This window comes from Suncus etruscus, chromosome 19 (assembly GCF_024139225.1).
Source record: "Suncus etruscus isolate mSunEtr1 chromosome 19, mSunEtr1.pri.cur, whole genome shotgun sequence".
Taxonomy (NCBI): Eukaryota; Metazoa; Chordata; class Mammalia; order Eulipotyphla; family Soricidae; genus Suncus; species Suncus etruscus.
The window spans coordinates 25,244,162-25,264,931 of NC_064866.1; positions in this window are offsets into that span (position 1 = coordinate 25,244,162).

The following is a 20,770-nucleotide window of genomic DNA, read 5'->3' on the forward strand; positions in this document are numbered from 1 at the left end:
TAATAAAAGAGAAAAGCCACATTCTTAACTGATGAATGGAAATCCCTGAGGAGAAAAGCACTCATTTGTACTTTTCTCCCTTTGTGTGAGTCTGATTTCTAAAATGTTGAATTTATTATGTGAGCTCCATATTTTCTACACTCAAAAGTGTCTGGATGGAGAAGATTATCATATAATTGTTCTAATTATTTTAACACAATTTTACTAAGTGCTTCAATATTTAATTGGCTCTTTACATCCCTTAATTGACATATCACTTACATTATGAGCTACTTAGAAAATATATAAAATATACTGAAAACATTCATTTCTGTCTTCCCTGCCCACTTTGATTTGCACTGTACTGCCTCCTCCCTCTATCTCCTTGACGTATCCCTTTCTGCCCTACATATTTTTCTCAGGTATTTGACAAAACATGTGTGTACGTGGGGGAAGCAGAAATCATAAGTTTAAAATAGTCCCAGTGAATCATATCTAAGTAGAAAATACTTTTGAATTCAGGAAGAACCCATAATTAGATACTAGACAACAGAATATAGCAAAAGTGAAGGGAGGTCACTTCTCTGATTAGGTTATGTCTTATAAGAGATGCTCCTTAGCTGACTAGAGCAAGAAATCCTTCTGTTCACTTCAAAGAAACTGCCTGGTGATGATAGGCTGTAAAAAGAAAAAGCACAAGGCAAGGAACTATGACAGTCTATAAGAGTATAAAGGAATCCCTCGACAACTATATGGCCCTCATTCTATAGTTTCAAATAATTGCATTCTATCAACAGACAATAGGAATGAAACCAAATCAACACGTTCATTAAATCTTACTGCAGAATCAGCTAAACTGTGCCTAACGATTCTGTGAACTAAAATAAAAATATTGTTTATAATATTTTTTGCTTTTTATATTTTATACTTTTTATATAATACTGCTTATAGTACTTTGTCAACAATTTATAGGAGAATATATTTGGGATAGAAGGATAGAACAGCAGGTAGGGTGTTTGCCTTGCATGCAGCTGACCTGGGTTCAATCCCCAGCTTCCCATGTAGTCTCCTGAGCCTGCCAGCAGTGATTTCTGAAATCAGAGCCAGGAATAATCTGTGAATGTTGCTGGGTGTGGCCCCAAAACAACAAGAACAAGAACAACAACAACAACAAAAGATTATCACTCTATATATTTGTCTATATGTCTAAGCTTTTTTCCAATTCAGTTAGCATGATGATAGATTCCCTGTCTATCCTTATTTACCAAGTGTTTATCCCCAGCACCTTAAGTAGGTTTTTAATCAAATGAGTTAAGTTAACTAATATATTTTGCAAAGTTTCAAGTTTTTATCAGTGAATACATCTACCTTGAAAATTATAGAAAATAGGGGCCGGGAAGGTAGCGCTAGAGATAAGGTGTCTGCCTTGCAAGCGCTAGCGTAGGACGGACCCCGGTTCGATCCCCCGGCATCCCATATGGTCCCCCCAAGCCAGGAGCGACTTCTGAGTGCATAGCCAGGAGTAACCCCTGAGCATCAAACGGTGTGGCCCAAAAACCAAAAGAAAAAAAAAAGAAAGAAAATTGTAGAAAATAAATAAAATATAACACGAGGGGTATTGGTTTAAAGAGAATTGTGTTTTTTCTTTTCTTTTCTTTAATATATTTTTATTTAATTAACATGATCATATTTGGGTTACAGTCATAATCAGAACACCCCCCTTCACCAGTGTAACATTACCCCGTCCCCCCTTCCCATCCCCTGCCTGTATTCGAGACAGGCATTCTACTACAGTAATTTGTTTTTAAGTTCAGTAAGTTGTATTTTTTTTCTTTAAAGGATAAGAGTAAAAAAATATAGTAAAGGTGTGATAGTGGCAACCGCCAGTGTTTGCATAGGTCCAGAAAAATGGAGAAAATGGGAAAAAAAATCCTTGACTTGATTACAAAAAGGATCCAAGCCTCTAACAGGGAAGACCTACCACTGCTTTGGCATTGACTTACTCCAGAGTGTTCCCAACACCCAGAAGACTCAGCAACAGTCAGCATGCACGGCAGATTGCTCCGCATTTAATGGCATGCTGAAACTAGAGGATGCTCCACATCAGCCTGACATCGATGAAAGAAATGCACAGAATCCAAAGTCTTTAAATATAAAAATCTAATACCAACAATAGCTAAAGTGTGAAAAAGTTTCACCGGGACCTTGAGAATGACTGGAGTTGGATAGACTGGTATGCCTGGAACCCAGAGTCTGTCTTATGCCAAAAACTTCTGGGGTGAGGCCTTCTTGTAATCAGAATTGTATTTTTTCTATCGTATAAAAGTATTTTAGAATTTTATTAAGAGATTATTTTCTTTAAAAGAAAGACATTCAAATATTTAATTCTGCATTTTACTAATATACAAACTTTTCTTTAAAAGAAAGACATTCAAATATTTAATATACAAACTTAAAGTGTTTGTATTTAATGCCTAACTGTATTATGTATTAAAGTACAAAGAGAAAGAAGACTTCCTTTACTCCGTTCTTCAGTTTAGTATAGGAGATGGGTAAATAACTTCAGATTTCATAAAAGTACAAGAAATGTTGTGACTTCAGGATATCAAATACTATGTCAACAAAGACTAGAGCAAGAACAGAAAGCATTATTACTCAATTTTTGCTTAGTACCACATCCATCCAAAAACACTATATGAATATTATGACATAGTGTGTTTAAAATATGTTTTACATCTAAAGAAAATTAGGCGCAGTTCAATTAGTTAGCTAATCCATGGTCACATAATAAGTGATCAGGTTGAGATTTGGACATTTACCTAATTCTAAATATATAATCCTTATTGAAATGGCTTTTAAATGTTAGCATGATAAACATTACCTAGAAATTTTGGATATTCTAGAACCAAGTTCTCCTTCATAGAAGAAGCTCAGAAATGTTTCATTTTAAGCAGCTCTCCAATTGATGCTTTAGTTTAGAGCATCACGGGCTATAATGTAAATAATGTGACACTTTATAAATCCAGTATCAGGATGAAGTAGAAATAAAACTTTCCAGTGATAACACTCGGTAAGATATAGACCAGGCAGTAAAAGAGAATGAAGGGACTTGAGCGATAGTGCAGCTGTAGGGCGTTTGCCTTGCACATGGCTAACAGTGGTTCAATCCCCGGCGTCCCATATGGCCCCCAACCCAGGAGTGATTTCTGAGCACATAGCCAGGAGTAACCCCTGAGTGACACCGGTGTGGCCCAAAAACCCAGTACCCAAGCCCACCCCCCCCAAAAAAAAAGAAAGAAAAAGAGAAGGGAAAGTGAAAACCTCAGACAATATTAAATGCATACAAAATACTTGAAGATTAGGTCACACATTGCATGTCTCAAGAATGGTAAATAAATGCAGATGATACTTGTGATAGGTATGGGTGTATGTAGGAAATTAATAAGAGAGGGGAATAAAGGCCTGATTAGGAGAGGTATTCTTGGATTATAGAAAGGATTATCATAGCTATAATATAGCACAAGTTCTAGAGCACAAATTATCTTAAACTAAATCCTAGAACCCTTTTAGCAAGATCTGAGAACATATATAATTTTCTTCAGTACATTGTCAATTTTCTTACCTGTTTATAGAGGCATTATTTCTAATTTGAGATGTATCATTTAGGTAATATAATAAATAGAAAGCACTTTGTATACAATACCAGGCAAATAAATGCAAAATACTTTGCAAATTAATAAATTTTATTCCAAGTCCCTTTTTCTTTCTTTTTTATTCTAGTAACTAGATTCAATGAAGGAAATTCTGAAAGAAAAATGATTAGATATTGATATTGAGAGAGAATTAAGATGGTTAATGTAGTTTTACTTATCAAAGTGAGGTCTTACTAGCAAATTCCCCTAAATGAAGGCTGAACAGCTGTGTTGTTATGTTGTGATTTTATTATAGCTGATGTTAGAATTGTCCCACCCCTTATGCCAATACACAGATACCTTTCAGTATCTAAAGAGTTTGGCAATTTTCTCTATGCTAACAGTAAAATAATTGCTCATTCCATCATCTGTTCTGGAGACAATAACATAACTGATTTTAGTTTCTCAAGCTACATTGAACTTGCTTCTGGCTAAATATTGATTTATATCAACATATTAAAGTCCTTTTAATGTCACCAAGGGATATACTGCCAACGGAAATAAGCTTTCAAGAAAATTTTCACCCTCCTCTTCTCACTGTTGGGCTCCTGAAACAAGACATAAGTTTCTGTCTTTACCAAATTACTGACATCAGTGCAGAAGGTATATTTTCATTAATTACAGAACCATGTCAGAAACTAAAACTGGTAGATGCACTAATGGACCTCTTGTCCTTACACCCCAATACCAAATACAAATTGCCAAGCAATCATATAGCCAATTTTTATAATGCTAAATAGTTAGGAAAAATGGGTGATTTTTTAAAAATTATTTAGGCTAAACAGGGAGATACTCAGGAGTTACTTCTGATTCTACACACAAGAATTACTCCTGATGATGCTCAAGGGACCATCTGGGATGTCAGGAATTGGATAATTGAGCCTAGGAAGGCCTTAAGCAAGGCAAACACTCTACCTCCTGTACTATTGCGTTAGCCCCTCTGGGTAACTTTTGACAAGTGTATACACTGAAAAAATTTTAGTGAATAATTTGTTTTACATATTTAACTAGACAAATAGAGATAAATATATTTAGATAGGTAAAGTGAATTCAACACTTTTATTTGTTTCAGCTTTTACACTTTAAAACCAATTTTGCTTCAGTATACCTCTGAATATTGAAAGCAGAAAAGTTAGAGTTTATATATAAACATGAGGCATGTCAGTAGGACAAAAAGTCAACATCATGGAACCAATATATAATTTACAAAATCATGTATGTGGCAAGATAAAGGATAAATTTGAGGAATAAAACTTGGCATGGAGGGCAGAGATGAAGAGCTAGGGAAGTGGAGAAGATGTGGGGATATGATAGAGAGAGGGAGTGAGAAGAGGCAATAACGGAGGGAAGGAGAAAGGGAAACGGAGACATATAGAATGAGTTGATGTTGATCAGGTACAATGTGGCTATTTTTGTCACAATGCCAAGAAATTGGTTGAAATTTGTCCAATTTACTTTTATTGAGCATTGAGTATTGTAAGAGTATTGAGTATTGAGTATGTATTGAGTCTCCTCTCTTTTCACCAACTTTTGTTTGGATATTTACAGTAGAATCTAGCAGGGGTCTCAAACTCGTGGCCCGCGGGCCGTTTGCGGCCCTCAGTACAACATTTTGTGGCCCTGCCCTAGAGGAATCTTTCTTTGTTTTGTTTTGTTTTAGTTATTTGGGTCACACGCCCCAAAGCTCAAGGCTTACTACTGACTTTGCACTCAAGGATCACCCTGACTTTGCCTCCTGCGGCCCCCAGGTAAATTGAGTTTGAGACCCCTGTAACCATAATTCTAACTCAATTCCATATATCTCACCGTTAATTCTTAACTCCCACCAAATAATATCTTGACTACTAAGTTATTCTCTTTTAAAAACGTCTTTATGACTTTGGGGTCAGACTGATAGCACAACAGTAGGGCATTTGCCTTACACATGGCCGACTTGGAACTGATGCAGAGTTCGATTCCCTACACCCCATATGGTTCCCTGAGCCTGCCAGGGTGATTTCTGAGTGCAGAGCCAAGAGTAAACTCTGAACACCACCAGGTGTGACCCCAGCCCTTCCCCCGCAAATTGTGACTTTATAGCATACACATAATTTGTCTTCATGCTTTTGCCCACACTGTTTACATATCCTACTCAACACTCAATGCTTAAGTTTAACGTAATTTACTCTAAGAAACTTACATGCTCTCTCCTCAAACAATGTTATCATTTTTCTTTAAAATCAAAATATCATAATAATCATATTTCTACAACTCTTCTGTTAAATTTTATGACCAAGGTGTATGATTCATTTATTGTACTTTGTGTCATTTGTACTAATTATAGAATAAATATCTAATAAGTTATATAAGCATTTTAATTATCATCTTGATTTATTAATTGTCCCTGAAGCACACATTGTTAAGTAAATTATTTGAAAAGAAATTTAAAAAGTGATTACAAATGCATATTAATGCAAATATTTGTTAGTTTTTGGAATGTGTCTTTAAATCAACCTATTTTTGTATATAAAATCAAAATATCAGCATAATTAAAATAAAAATGGTCAGCCATAGAGAGTTCTTTTATCTTGTCCATCACTCTATTCCTGTTTCTCTTACTTCACTTTCTCCTTTTTTACCTTCTTTTACCTTCTCCCAAATTCCTTCAAATCTAGCTATTCACCCTCTCATCTCAGGAATGCAATGCTTGAATGGATATTTGACAAGATGGATAAAGATAAAAATAAATATTGCCCCGTTATGCATTACAGTGACATTTTGATTATGAGGTTAAGTTTTCTTCCTGAATAGAAATCCTACATAGAAACAAAACAATATTTAATTTATAAATAACATGAATCCCAAGTTCAATCCCTTTATTCCACTTAGAAGCCTAAAACCTTTTTGCACTTATTCAATAAAACAAATGGAATATATCAGATTTCTTACAACATTGTTTCAGACCAGAACAATATTTAGAAATAAATGAAAATATTTCTGTCTCCAGAATGTGCTGTGAGACTAATAGCCACACAGAGATCTGATCCTAATACCTATTTCTCACAATTTAATTGTCTAGGAGAAGTGAATTTGCCCAGGGTACAAGAAGTCTAAAAATAGTCTCTCCTGTTTAATGTCACGGTGTCTTTGTGTATGTGTGTGTGTATATGTGTGTCTATGAGAGCTAGAGAAAAAGAGAAAGATAAAAGAGAGAGCACACAGAGCACAGAGCAGACAAAATATAGAAATGACTCCGAGTAATATTTTCCCAAGAAACTCACCAGAGCTATATGAATTCATACTAACATCGCCAAGGGACTAATAATGCACATTTAGAATAAGTGAAAATAAGCTAATAACTGGTTTCTATTGTAAAATATTTGAACAAATGGGTGTCATAAATATTACTCATTCAGAACAATGACATTCAAAATAAACATTAAATTTTTTTTGGAAAACAAAGAGGACAGAACTTTAAGAGATAATCTAAAATACTAAGGAAATCACACTTGAATATATTTTAAATTAACATAGTATGATGATACTGATTTAAAAGTACTTATTAACAATATTACTGTTTTTTATATAGCAATTTGTTTTGTTTTATAAATAATTTTTATTTTGATCAACGTGGATTACATATCATACACAGTAAAATTTAGGTATGTAGTCACATTGAATCAGGGGATTCTCACCACCAATGTTGTCCTCCCAATATTACTGTTTTTTTTAAACTGATATCTATTAATATATATGTAAATATATATTAAAATCATTTGTTTAATAGTAAAAGTAAAACTATGTAAATTATGACAAAATATTATCATTTTAATGATCTTGAGATGAGTTAAATGATCATATTAAAACCGTGTTTTGCTGTCGTATTTATTTGGAGGGGCAATATTTTTATAGTTGCTGCAAACCAACTAAAAGTGTATTTAATAGAAGCATGCCAATCATTTCTTTGAATGCTCATTTAAAAGAATATAGACAAAAGAATAAATTATATTTCTTGAGTGTTTTTAGATAGAATCCTAAATAATTTTATGACTTTTCTTAGTAATTTAGCCATATGCCTCGTGGAAATTATATAAGCACAGAAACTGCAATTAAAATATGAATTTTTATAAAATGTCTCCTTATGAAAATGTCATAAATTAGAAGCTTGTTTAGAGAAAAAATAATCTCTTTATTTAAACACCATGGTACAAGTTGTTCAAAATACAGTTTTCTTTTTACAGTTACAAAGTAGATCATGATTAAGTTTCAGTCAGATACTGTACAAAACCCTTCACCAGTGCACGATTTCTCACCACTAATATCCCCAGTTTCCTCACACTCTTCCTACCCTTTCTCCCCTACCTATTTTAGTGGAAGATGTTTTTTTTCTCTCCTCTCTTCCTCCCCCCACTTTCAAAATGGTCACTGAAAGTGTATCATGCACATCACTTCCCCTCCTTTTAGCACCTAGTGTTTATCCAGAGTGAACATTTTTAACTGCCATTGTCACAGTTGTATCTCCTTTGCCCTAACTTCTCTCCCTCCATTTTTGTTGGCAAGCTTTCTATCACTGAATGGTTCTCCTTGCCATATCATCCCCCAAGTAAACAGAACCTGAGGCCTAGGAAGGTACCAAGTTTGATAAGGACCTAACTACCTAAGGGAGGGTCTTTTCAAAAAGCTATTATTGCAAGAACTTTTCAAATCTGCCTGTACTCTCTCTAGAGAGGGCATTTGAAAAAGTAACACTTCTATGAAAGGAATCTTGGAGAATAAAATGTACTCAAAGGTATTAAGGCCCTGAAAAACCTTGGTTGCCTGTCCAAGAGGCATTCAGAAAAAAACGGGGATGTAGCATAAATATCAAGACAACTTCAGCTGACATTTTAAAGATTAATCAGATTTAACGTTTATGTGAATTCAAATATTCTTTATCTAATAATCATTACTCACTTTTCTTAGAGCCTCTTTTAACCTTTGCTCAGAAGTATAAACACACTATATGAGGAACATTTGTGCAGATTTAAATATTTTTATTTAGTCTTCCAGAATTATTACTCTCAAATCTAGTGTTTCTGCTAGCCCGGTTGACAGCTAACCCCAGTTCACAGTGCATAAACTGGAAAAAACCCAAAACTGTACTATCTGACCTTGCTGGTGAGGGATCTCAGATGAGCAAAAAACTGCTTCAAAATCAAAACTGCCCTGTGTCAGAATATGCCTTGAATAATTTGCCCCTTTGCCTTTTGGTAAATTAGCTTTGTCTGAAAATTATGACTTTCTAAGAAATAGAATATAAATATTTTCACCTTTGCTTTGAATAAACTAAACAGTGCTTGAATTCAACTTGACTCGGTGGCCTCTGTCACCCACAGCCAACTCAGTGCACCCACCTTTCAAGGGACCCCAGAAGATTCCTTAGTGTCAGGATTAATCAGTCCATGACTTCTCCTGGCTTTCATCTCTATTGTCTTTGGATATTATTCTAATCATACTATCTGTTTCTGATATTTCATCACTGGCTGCAATTATTCTGTCTATTCTTTTGTTTTGTTTTATTTTGTTTTTGTTTTTGGGTCACACCCGGCGGTGCTCAGGAGTTACTCCTGGCTGTCTGCTCAGAAATAGCTCCTGGCAGGCACAGGGGACCATATGGGACACCGGGATTCGAACCAACCACCTTTGGTCCTAGATTGGCTGCTTGCAAGGCAAACTCCACTGTGCTATCTCTCCAGGCTCCTGTCTATTCTTTTACCTCTTACTCATTTATCTCTGCATAATACTCTCAAACAGTCCATGCATAAGCAAATTTTATGACTTCATTTTTTCTAACAGCTGCATTCATAGTTAGTGTAGGCATAAAAAATATCTTTATCTACTAGTCTGTTCTCAAGTACTTGGGTTGTTTCCAGATTCTGGTTATTGTGAATAGTTGTGAATAGTACTGCAATGAACATAGAATGCAGAAAATCCTCTGCATTCTATTTTTTGTGCTCCTGGGGAATATTCCTAGGAGTGGCACATCAAATAGCCACAAATGGCATATTGCATAGTTTCTTGAGGAATATCCTTACTGTATTGTTTTACAAAAAAAATGAACCCATTGACATTCCCATTATCACTGAATGCTGCTTAACCAGTGACTCAGTTGCTGAATCAGTGAGCAAATATTCCCTTTCTCACCACATCCACACCAGCATTGGTTATTCTTGTTCCTCTTAACGTGTCCCAGTCTCTGTGGTGTGATATGTCTCATATTATTTCCATTTCATCTCCCTGATGATTAATGATTTGGAGAATTTTTTCATGGTCCATTGGACATTTGCATTTCTTTTTTATTATGTCTGGTTTTTGGTTTTTAAGCCACACCCAGTAACATTCAGGGGTTACTACTGGGCTTTTTTCTCAGAAATTGCTTCCAGCAGGCTTGAAAGCTCATATGGAATTTTGGGGATTGAACCCAGGACCTTCCAGCGTCATCCACATGCAAAGCAAACACCCTAACACTGTGCTACCACTCCAGCCCCCTGCATTTCTCTTTGAAGAATTTTTGTTCTCTTCTTTTGTATAGTTATGTGTTTTTTGTTAAGCTCTACAGTGCCTTATGTATACCCTAGATATTAACCCCATATTGAAAAATATTGGGTGGGGACCAGAGTGGTGGTGTGGAGTGGTAAGGCATCTGCCTTGCCAGTGCTAGACTAGGATGAACTGTGGTTCAATCCTCCAGCATCCCATATGGCCCCCCAAGCAAAGAGCTCTTTCTGAGCTCATAGCCAAGAGTAACCCCTGAGCATCACTGGGTGGGTCCTCCCCCCAAAAAGAAAGAAAAATATTGGGTGGAAAGCTTTACCTATTCCATGGGTAGTCTTTTTTATCTTATTCACCATTTCATCAAATTGCAGTAACTACTTAGTTTAATCTAGTCTCATTTGTTTATCATTGCTTTCACTTGGCTGGTCAATGGTATTTTATTCTCGAAGATACCGTTAGCTTCAATGTCATGGAGTTATCTGCCTATGTTTTCTTATAAGTTTCTTATGGTTTTAAGTATGTAATAAGGTTTTTTTTCATTAAGGAAAGGTCAGAGTTCTTATTTTTGTGTCTATTTTTTTGAATATTTTTCCCAACATCACTTGTTGAAGAGATGTAACTTGCTTTATTTCATAAACTACCTAGATTGAAATAAGATGATGTGGAATACATGAACAAACATACTACTAATGAGGAAACTGAAATGATTATCCAAAAGCTTCCCATAAAATCATGTCCAGATGCAGCAAGACTCTTTAGTGAATTCTTTCAAACTCTGGACCTACTATCAGTCCTTTTCCAGGAAAGTGAATAAACATAAAAACTGCCAAATACTTTATTTGAAGCTAATATCACTGTGATACCAAAAGCAGACAGAAAAATCTCCCAAAATATAAAAAGGAATTACAGGATGCTATTTTTAGTGAACAAACATCCTCAACATAAAACTAATAGATATAGTAGATAAATTCAAATATCAAGCACCATGACAAAGTAGATCCATTTTAGAGATGCTAAGATGGTTTAACAGGATAGTTAACATAAGCAAGTCAATAGATATAATAGACCATATCAATAACAGAAAAATAAAACATGATCATAGAAAGAGATAAAGAGATAGCATCTGAAAAGTTTAAGTGCCATTCTCAATAAAAACTCTCAAAAGTATGAAAACTGAAAGAACTTTCCTTATTATAGTCACTCATTTACCACAAGTCCAATGCAAACATTATATTCAGTGGGCAAAATCTAAAAGCCTTTCCTCTAATATCTGTGATAAGCAATGTTGCCCACTTCTTGCTGTTTAAATTCAATGTGGTACTAGTAGTAATTCACACATAAATTATGCAAGAATAAGATATCAAGGGCATCTATATAGAAAAGCAAGAAATCAAGCTTTTTATCAAAGCAGATGACATTATACTATATTTATAAAATCTTAACTTTTCTACAAAAAAGCTTATAGAAATAATAGATTTTTTTGAAATAATAGATTTATATCATATATTGGCAAACAGCAAAATTAATAAGCAAAATTTCAGAATTTTTATATGTAAATAATGAAACAAAAGAATGCAATATTAAAAAATAATCCCATTCACAATTGTGCCTCAGAAATCAAGTATCTGGAATCAACTTAACCAAAGAGGTGAAAGATCTATACAAATAAAACTATGAAGTACTGCTTGAATAAATGAAAGAAGACACAAGGAAATTGAAACACATATCCTGTTCATGGACTGGGAGGAATAGCTTTATTAAAATGGCAATATTTCCCAAAGCACTGTATAGATTTAAAGCCAACCCTGATAGGATACCCAAGCTATTTTGAAAAGAAACAGGTCTAACAGTTACAATAGTGATATAAAACAATGAACCTGTATAAATAACTAAAACAAACCTTGATTTAAAAAAAAAGGATTGGGGGCCTGAGTGGTGGCTCAAGTGGTAGGGCATTTGACTTTTACGAGCTAACCTAGGACAGATTGTGATTCAGTCCCCCTGCATCCCATGTGGTTTCCCCAAGCCAGGAGCGATTTCTGAGCACATACCCAGGAGTAAGCCCTTGTGTCAATGGGTGTGGCCCAAAAATCAAAATAAATGAATAAATAAATAAGTAAATAAATAAATGGATGGATGGGATACATCATTATTGCCAATTTCAAACTGTACTATAAAAAGCTATATTCATTAAAACAACATGCATTTGAATAAAGATAGACCCTCATATCAGTGAGTTAGACTTGACTATTATATACCCAAGACTGACCTTCAGGTATATGATCAATTAGAAGACATTCTATTACTGTAATTCTTCTGTATAAAGAGAACATTGGATGAAAGCATAAAGTACCAAATCTCCATGTTGTCAGTATGAACTATATATTAGGATATTCAGAAAAAGTTCTGTAGTCTTTGGAGACTGACTAGACACCTACCTACTAGTGTCCATAGTTTCACCTATTTTAATGAAAAATCTATTATATAATAATCAAATGTATGTTAAATGTTTAAAGGTAAATAAAGCTAAAAATAAGGGAAAAGAACCCACCTGAAAATGATTTTAATGCATATATCTGTTATTTTTAATACTGTATATACATTTTAATAAAAAATTGGTTTTAAGGCCACACCCAGTGACACTCAGGGGTTACTCCTGGCTACGCACTCAGAAATCGCTCCTGACTTTGGCAACAGTATAGGATACCGGGGGATCTAACCATGGTCCATCCTAGGCTAGTGCGTGCTCTGGCCCCAATATTTTAAATAAAAAGAACAAAATTATTCGAGTGAGTGAGAAATGGCTGCAGGTGGGGGTTTCCAGGCAGAGTGCTGACTGCTCTACCTGCAGAATCTCCACCGGGCTGTGCTTCTTCTGAGGAACTGAGCACCGGAAGGGAGCCCTGTCCTACCCTTCTCTGTCTTTCCTGAACTCTGGAAGCTCTCCTCAGAGCCCTGGGAAGCTAACTCCAAAGAAACTACATTCGGGAAGAGATAACAATGCTATCTGGGCAAAAGCCGGCTCCCTGTGTGTGACACCAGGCGGGGAAAATCCGCGAAAGTACACCGGCCCAGTGGGGCTCAACTGTGAAAGACTGTGAGTGTGACCTGTCTATGTCTGTCTACTGTCCTCTTGCGTGAAACTCTTGCGAGTGGGGCAAAAAGAGGCTCAGAGGAGCACGGCCGCTCCGCTTCGCTACGTGGCCGTGCACTCTTTCTAAGGAAAGAACTCCATTGCAACAAGAAGGAAAAATCACACTAAGAACGGCGCTATATCACAGAAGCAAACATTTCTCTCTGGACTGTCTTCTCTGTTGCATGCTCGGGCCTAAGATTTGACCCAGTGTGAGACTTCATCCACGAAGGACTCCCCTCCCTTAGAGGCAAGTCAGCCCATCCAGAAAGGGAGGAGCCAGAGGAGTGTGCTGCCTACATCATATACACAATGAATACCACCACAACACGTAGAAAAACCCACAATACAAGTGTGACAATGGGGAAACAACGCAGGCCAGCATCAGACATAGAGAATGAAGATGACAATTCTGAGGACCAGATAATGACTGAACAACTAATCAACCTCTCAGATAAGGACTTTAGACTAGCAATATGGAAGGTGCTCAACAGACTCCAAGAAACCATGGATCGAGTTGAACAGAACACTAATAAGAACCAAGAAAATATGAAGACAGAAATCACAAAACTCCAAACTGAAATAACATGTCAACTAACAGGACTGAAAAAGTCAGTAAACGAAGTGAATGACAAAATGGATAAGCTCTGGGACAGGGTATCAGAAGCTGAGAATAGACTTGGTGCTGTGGAAGATGAGATACATAACAATTCTATACAGCAGGAGAGATTGGACAAAAAACTTAAAGCAAATGAGCAGACAATGGAAAAATTAGTCAAAGAATGGGAACAGACGAAAATAGAAGTCTATGATAAAATCAACAGAAACAACTTAAGAATCATTGGAGTCCCAGAGACCCAGGAAGAAAATTTCCAGGAAGAATCAATGGTCAAGAACATCATTAAAGAGAAACTTCCAGAGCTAAAGAATATATGTGATCAAATCCTGCATGCCCGAAGAGTACCAACCAAAAGAGACCCCAGAAAAACCACCCCAAGACACATCCTAGTCACAATGACAAATCCCACAGATAGAGACAGAATTCTGAAAACAGCAAGATCAAAAGGGGAAATCATGTTCAAGCAAGCTTCCCTGAGATTTACAGCAGACCTGTCACCAGAAACACTCAATGCCAGAAAGCAGTGGTGGGATATTGTGACAAGACTGAATGAAATGAATGCTTCACCCAGAATACTATACCCAGCAAAACTCACTTTCCGGTTTGATGGAAGAATACATGGTTTCACAGACAAAAAACAGCTCAGAAACTTCACAGACACAAAACCAGTCTTAAGAGAAAAACTGAAAGACCTAATCTAAGACAAGACTACCCAAAAGACACACCAAATTTTGAAATAAAGATGGCGTTAAATCCCAGGACAATTCTTTCGCTCAATGTCAATGGACTAAATGCACCAGTTAAGAGACACAGAGTGGCTAAATGGATCAAAAAACTCAATCCAACCTTCTGCTGCCTACAAGAAACGCAGCTGAATAGTCAGAACAAACATAGACTCAAAATAAAAGGCTGGAGAAAAATTATCCAAGCAAACAACACCCATAAAAAAGCTGGAGTGGCCATACTAATATCAGATAATGCAAACTTTATACTCAGGAAGGTTGTAAGGGACAAAGATGGATATTTTATATTAATCAAGGGGTACGTAGAGCAGGAAGAATTCACTCTCCTAAACATATATGCACCAAATGAGGGGCCAGCAAAATATTTAATACAACTGTTGACAAATCTGAAAAATAATATCAACAACAACACAATAATTGTGGGGGACCTTAACACGGCTTTGTCAACACTGGACAGGTCAACCAGACTGAAACCCAACAAGAATATACTAGACCTGAGGAGAGAAATGGAAGAAAGAGGCCTAGTGGATATATATAGGACACTCCATCCCCAGAAACCTGGATACACATTCTTCTCCAATGTACATGGGACATTCTCCAGGATAGACTACATGCTGGCACATAAAACATACCTCCATAAGAATAGAGGATAGAAATTTTGCAGACTACCTTCGCTGACCACAAGGCTCTGAAATTATTTGTGAACTCCAAAGGGACTCAGAAGAAACACTTTAACACCTGGAAGTTAAACAGCCTCATGCTCAATAACCAGTGGGTCCGAGATGAAATCAAGGAGGAAATAAAAAGGTTCCTGGAAACAAATGACAATAAAGACACAAACTCTCAGAACTTATGGGACACAGCAAAAGCAGTACTGAGAGGAAAATTTATAGCTTTGCAAGCACACATCAGGAAGGAAGAAGGAGCTTACCTGAGTAGCTTAATGACACAGCTAATAGAACTAGAAAATGCTCAACAAAAGGAACCAAGAATACGAAGACAGAAGGAAATAACAAAGCTGAGAGCAGAAATGAACGAAGTGGAAACTCAAAAAACAATCCGAAAGATCAACGAAAGCAAAAGTTGGTTCTTTGAAAAAATAAACAAGATTGATAGACCACTGGCAAACCTAACAAAGAAAGAGAGAGAGAGAAACTTGATAAATCGTATCAGGAATGAAAAAGGAGAGATCACTACTGATATGACAGAGATTCAAAGGCTAATCAGAAACTACTTTGAAAAACTCTATGCCACTAAAAATGAGAACCTGGAAGAAATGGATAAATTCTTGGACTCTTATAATCTTCCACGGTTGAAGGAAGAGGATGTAGCATATCTAAACACCCCCATCACCATTGATGAAATTAAAACAGTAATCAAATGTCTGCCGAAAAACAAAAGCCCAGGTCCAGATGGATTCACTAATGAATTCTATCAAACTTTCCAAGAGGAACTACTGCCAATCTTGGCAAGACTCTTTCATGAAATTGAACAAACAGAAACACTCCCAAATAGCTTTTATGAAGCCAACATCACCTTGATACCTAAACCAGACAGAGACGCTACCAAAAAAGAAAATTACAGACCAATATCACTGATGAATACAGATGCAAAGATCCTCAACAAAATCCTGGCAAATAGGATTCAATGCCTCGTTAAGAAGATCATCCACTACGATCAAGTAGGTTTCATCCCAGGAATGCAAGGCTGGTTTAACATCCGTAAATCTATCAACATAATACACAACATCAATAACAAGAAAAATAAAAACCACATGATCATATCAATAGATGCAGAGAAAGCATTTGATAAGGTCCAACACCCATTCTTGATCAAAACTCTCAGCAAGATGGGAATGGAGGGAACCTTTCTCAATATAGTGAAGGCCATCTACCACAAGCCAGTGGCAAATATTATCCTCAATGGAGAAAAACTGAAAGCCTTCCCTCTAAATTCTGGCACAAGACAAGGCTGTCCTCTCTCACCACTCCTATTCAACATAGCACTGGAAGTACTTGCTATAGCGATTAGGCAAGAAAAGGATATCAAGGGAATCCAGATAGGAAAGGAAGAAGTCAAGCTCTCACTGTTTGCAGATGACATGATACTCTACTTAGAAAACCCTAAAGACTCTATCAAAAAGCTTCTAGAAACAATAGACTCATATAGCAAGGTGGCAGGCTACAAAATTAACACACAAAAATCAATGGCCTTTCTATATACCAATAGTAATAAGGATGAAATGGACATTAAGAAAACATCCCCATTCACAATAGTGCCACACAAACTCAAATATCTTGGAATCAACTTGACTAAATATGTGAAGGACCTATACAAAGAAAACTATAAAACTCTGCTCCAAGAAATAAGAGAGGACACACGGAAATGGAAACGCATACCCTGCTCATGGATTGGCAGGATTAACATCATCAAAATGTCAATACTCCCCAAGGCATTATACAGATTTAATGCCATCCCTCTAAAGATACCCATGACATTCTTCAAAGAAGTGGATCAGACACTTTTGAAATTCATTTGGAACAATAAACACCCTCGAATAGCTAAAGCAATCATTGGGAAAAAGAATATGGGAGGAATTACTTTTCCCAACTTTAAACTGTACTACAAAGCAACAGTTATCAAAACAGCATGGTATTGGAATAAGGATAGGTCCTCAGATCAGTGGAATAGGCTTGAATACTCAGAAAATGTTCCCCAGAGATACAACCATCTAATTTTTGATAAAGGAGCAGGAAATCCTAAATGGAGCAGGGAAAGCCTCTTCAACAAGTGGTGTTGGCACAATTGGATAGCCACTTGCAAAAAATTAAACTTAGACCCCCAGCTAACATCATGTACAAAGGTAAAATCCAAATGGATTAAAGACCTCGATATCAGCCCCAAAACCATGAGATATATAGAACAGCACATAGGCAAAACACTCCAGGACATTACAGGCATCTTCAAGGAGGAAACTGCACTCTCCAAGCAAGTGAAAGCAGAGATTAACAGATGGGAATATATTAAGCTGAGAAGCTTCTGCACCTCAAAGGAAATAGTGCCCAGGATACAAGAGCCACCCACTGAATGGGAGAAACTATTCACCCAATACCCATCAGATAAGGGGCTAATCTCCAAAATATACAAGGCACTGACAGAACTCTACAAGAAAAAAACATCTAACCCCATCAAAAAATGGGGAGAAGAAATGAACAGACACTTTGACAAAGAAGAAATACGCATGGCCAAAAGACACATGAAAAAATGTTCCACATCACTAATCATCAGGGAGATGCAAATCAAAACAACGATGAGATACCACCTCACACCCCAGAGAATGGCACACATCACAAAGAATGAGAATAAACAGTGTTGGTGGGGATGTGGAGAGAAAGGAACTCTTATCCACTGCTGGTGGGAATGCTGTCTAGTTCAACCTTTATGGAAAGCGATATGGAGATTCCTCCAAAAACTGGAAATCGAGCTCCCATACGATCCAGCTATACCACTCCTAGGAATATACCCTAGGAACACAAAAATACAATACAAAAACCCCTTCCTTACACCTATATTCATTGCAGCTCTATTTATCATAGCAAGACTCTGGAAACAACCAAGATGCCCTTCAACAGATGAATGGCTAAAGAAACTGTGGTACATATACACAATGGAATATTATGCAGCTGTCAGGAGAGATGAAGTCATGAAATTTTCCTATACATGGATGTACATGGAATCTATTATGCTGAGTGAAATAAGTCAGAGAGAGAGAGAAAAACGCAGAATGGTCTCACTCATCTATGGGTTTTAAGAAAAATGAAAGACAGCCTTGTAATAATAATTTTCAGACACAAAAGAGAAAAGAGTTGGAAGTTCCAGCTCACCTCAGGAAGCTCACCACAAAGAGTGATGAGTTTAGTTAGAGAAATAACTACATTTTGAACTGTCCTAATATTGAGAATGTACGAGGGAAATGTAGAGCCTGTTTAGGGTACAGGCAGGGGTTGGGTGGGGAGGAGGGAGATTTGGGACTTGGGTGATGGGAATGTTGCACTGGTGATGGGTGGTGTTCCTTTTATGACTGAAACCCAAACACAATCATGTATGTAATCAAGGTGTTTAAATAAAAAAAAATATGCAAAAAAAATATGCAAAAAAAAAGAACAAAATTATTACTTTATATAACACTTTATATATAATAATAGTAAGACCACTTATTTTCTTTGCCAGAGAAACCAAAATGATATAAAAGTCATCCTCCATTTGTTATAATGCAATCTAGAATAGGTAGAGATTGAATATCATAAAAAAATTATCAATGTTAAAGGTCTGTATTCTCCAAAAACAATAGATTGAATTAACTAGAAACAAACATACAACAAATTTGCAATATAGGCAGCCTTCCTGCCTATAAAGAGTGCCTCTGAAACACTATGGTACTTCCAATGATGCATTATTTTAATTTTTTGTCACTGTTATTCTCAGGTACTTCATAAACTTGGGAGTGGTTTAATAAATGTGAAGCCAGGTTGTAATGAAGATATACAATTGGTTACCAGCCCATTTGTCCAAGAATCATCATTATTACTGTTTATTATTACTATAGTAATATCATAAGTAATAGTATTAATTAAAAAATAATATTAAAATTATGGTGATGTGAATGCTGCACTGGTGATGGGGGTGTTCTTTATATGACAGAAACCCAACCACAATCATATTTGTAATCAAGGTGTTTAAATAAAATATTATTTAAAAATAATTATTTCAACAAGAACATCTGAACATTCTAAAGAAATATATAAAGTAATGAATAATTTATATTTTATTTTAAATAAGTAATAAATGCTTATTATTAGTCTGAAAACATTTCTACATGGTTTATCAAGTCTGATTTATAACCCGGACTTTTTGAAGATCCAAAGAATAATTTAAGTAAGAGAAACGACAATGAACACAGTTATAGTTTAGAAAGACACCTCTGAAAGCAATGTGGCGAATAGGTTTAATTAAGTTAATACTAAAGACTTAATTTAGAAACAAATAAGATTAATTTTTCCCAAGGGAGATATGGTAAGTTATTGAATTAAGGCAATGTCTGTGAGAACAGAAACAGGATGTATCCAGAAGTGTCAAATATATTGGTGATCAACAAGATGGTAAAGAAAATGGAAAATAATGATCCTTAAATTATTAAATTAACAAGCTATATGGTTGATACCATTACTAACAGAGACATGAACTTAAAAAAATTATGTTTATTTTTGGCAGAGGGAATATAAATAATTAAACTAAAAATGTATTGATTATGGGATAGAGGGAAATTTTTAAAATAATTGAAGTACATGACTGTCATGCCCGTGACTCTATCCTTGAAACCCATGAGTCTTGAATACACTTGATTATATATAATATATATATAAATATATATATATATATATATATATATATATATATATATATATATATATATATATATATACTTGATGACCCTCAGTGCCATGGATCATAAATAGAATGCAGCATGCAACAATGAACCTAAGTAGAACCTAGAACTACACTACTGGACTAAGTACTTCACTAAGAGCAGCCTCTGAGTCACCAATCATCATTGGAGATATCTAGCAACAAATAGGCAGGCAATATGATAATGTATTATAATCTTTAATTAATATTTCCCCCAGTGAAATATAATCTATTATTATTAATCATTAAATACCCTCCATACTATAATAGAATATTTAAATAACTTGCATTTTTAAGATTTCCTAGTTTACTATCCAATAAATTGCTGGCCATGTGTAGGCAAATTTAAGAGTGCTCAAGTGAAAATAAAATTGTGAAACTTGCTAGTTGTGGTGCTAAAACCATCAAATAGAGTGTTCATCAGGTTATGATATGTAGAGCAATAAGTGACATCCAGAGATAAACATTTAGGGAAGAGCACATTCCCAGCATAGAATGAAGGTCTGAAAAGATAACACAGTGAGTAGGGCATTTATATTGCTCATGGTCAACCAGTATTCATCAAATCACCAGAACACTTTTAATTCCCCATACACTGCTAAGAGTGATCCCTATGTGCAGAGGC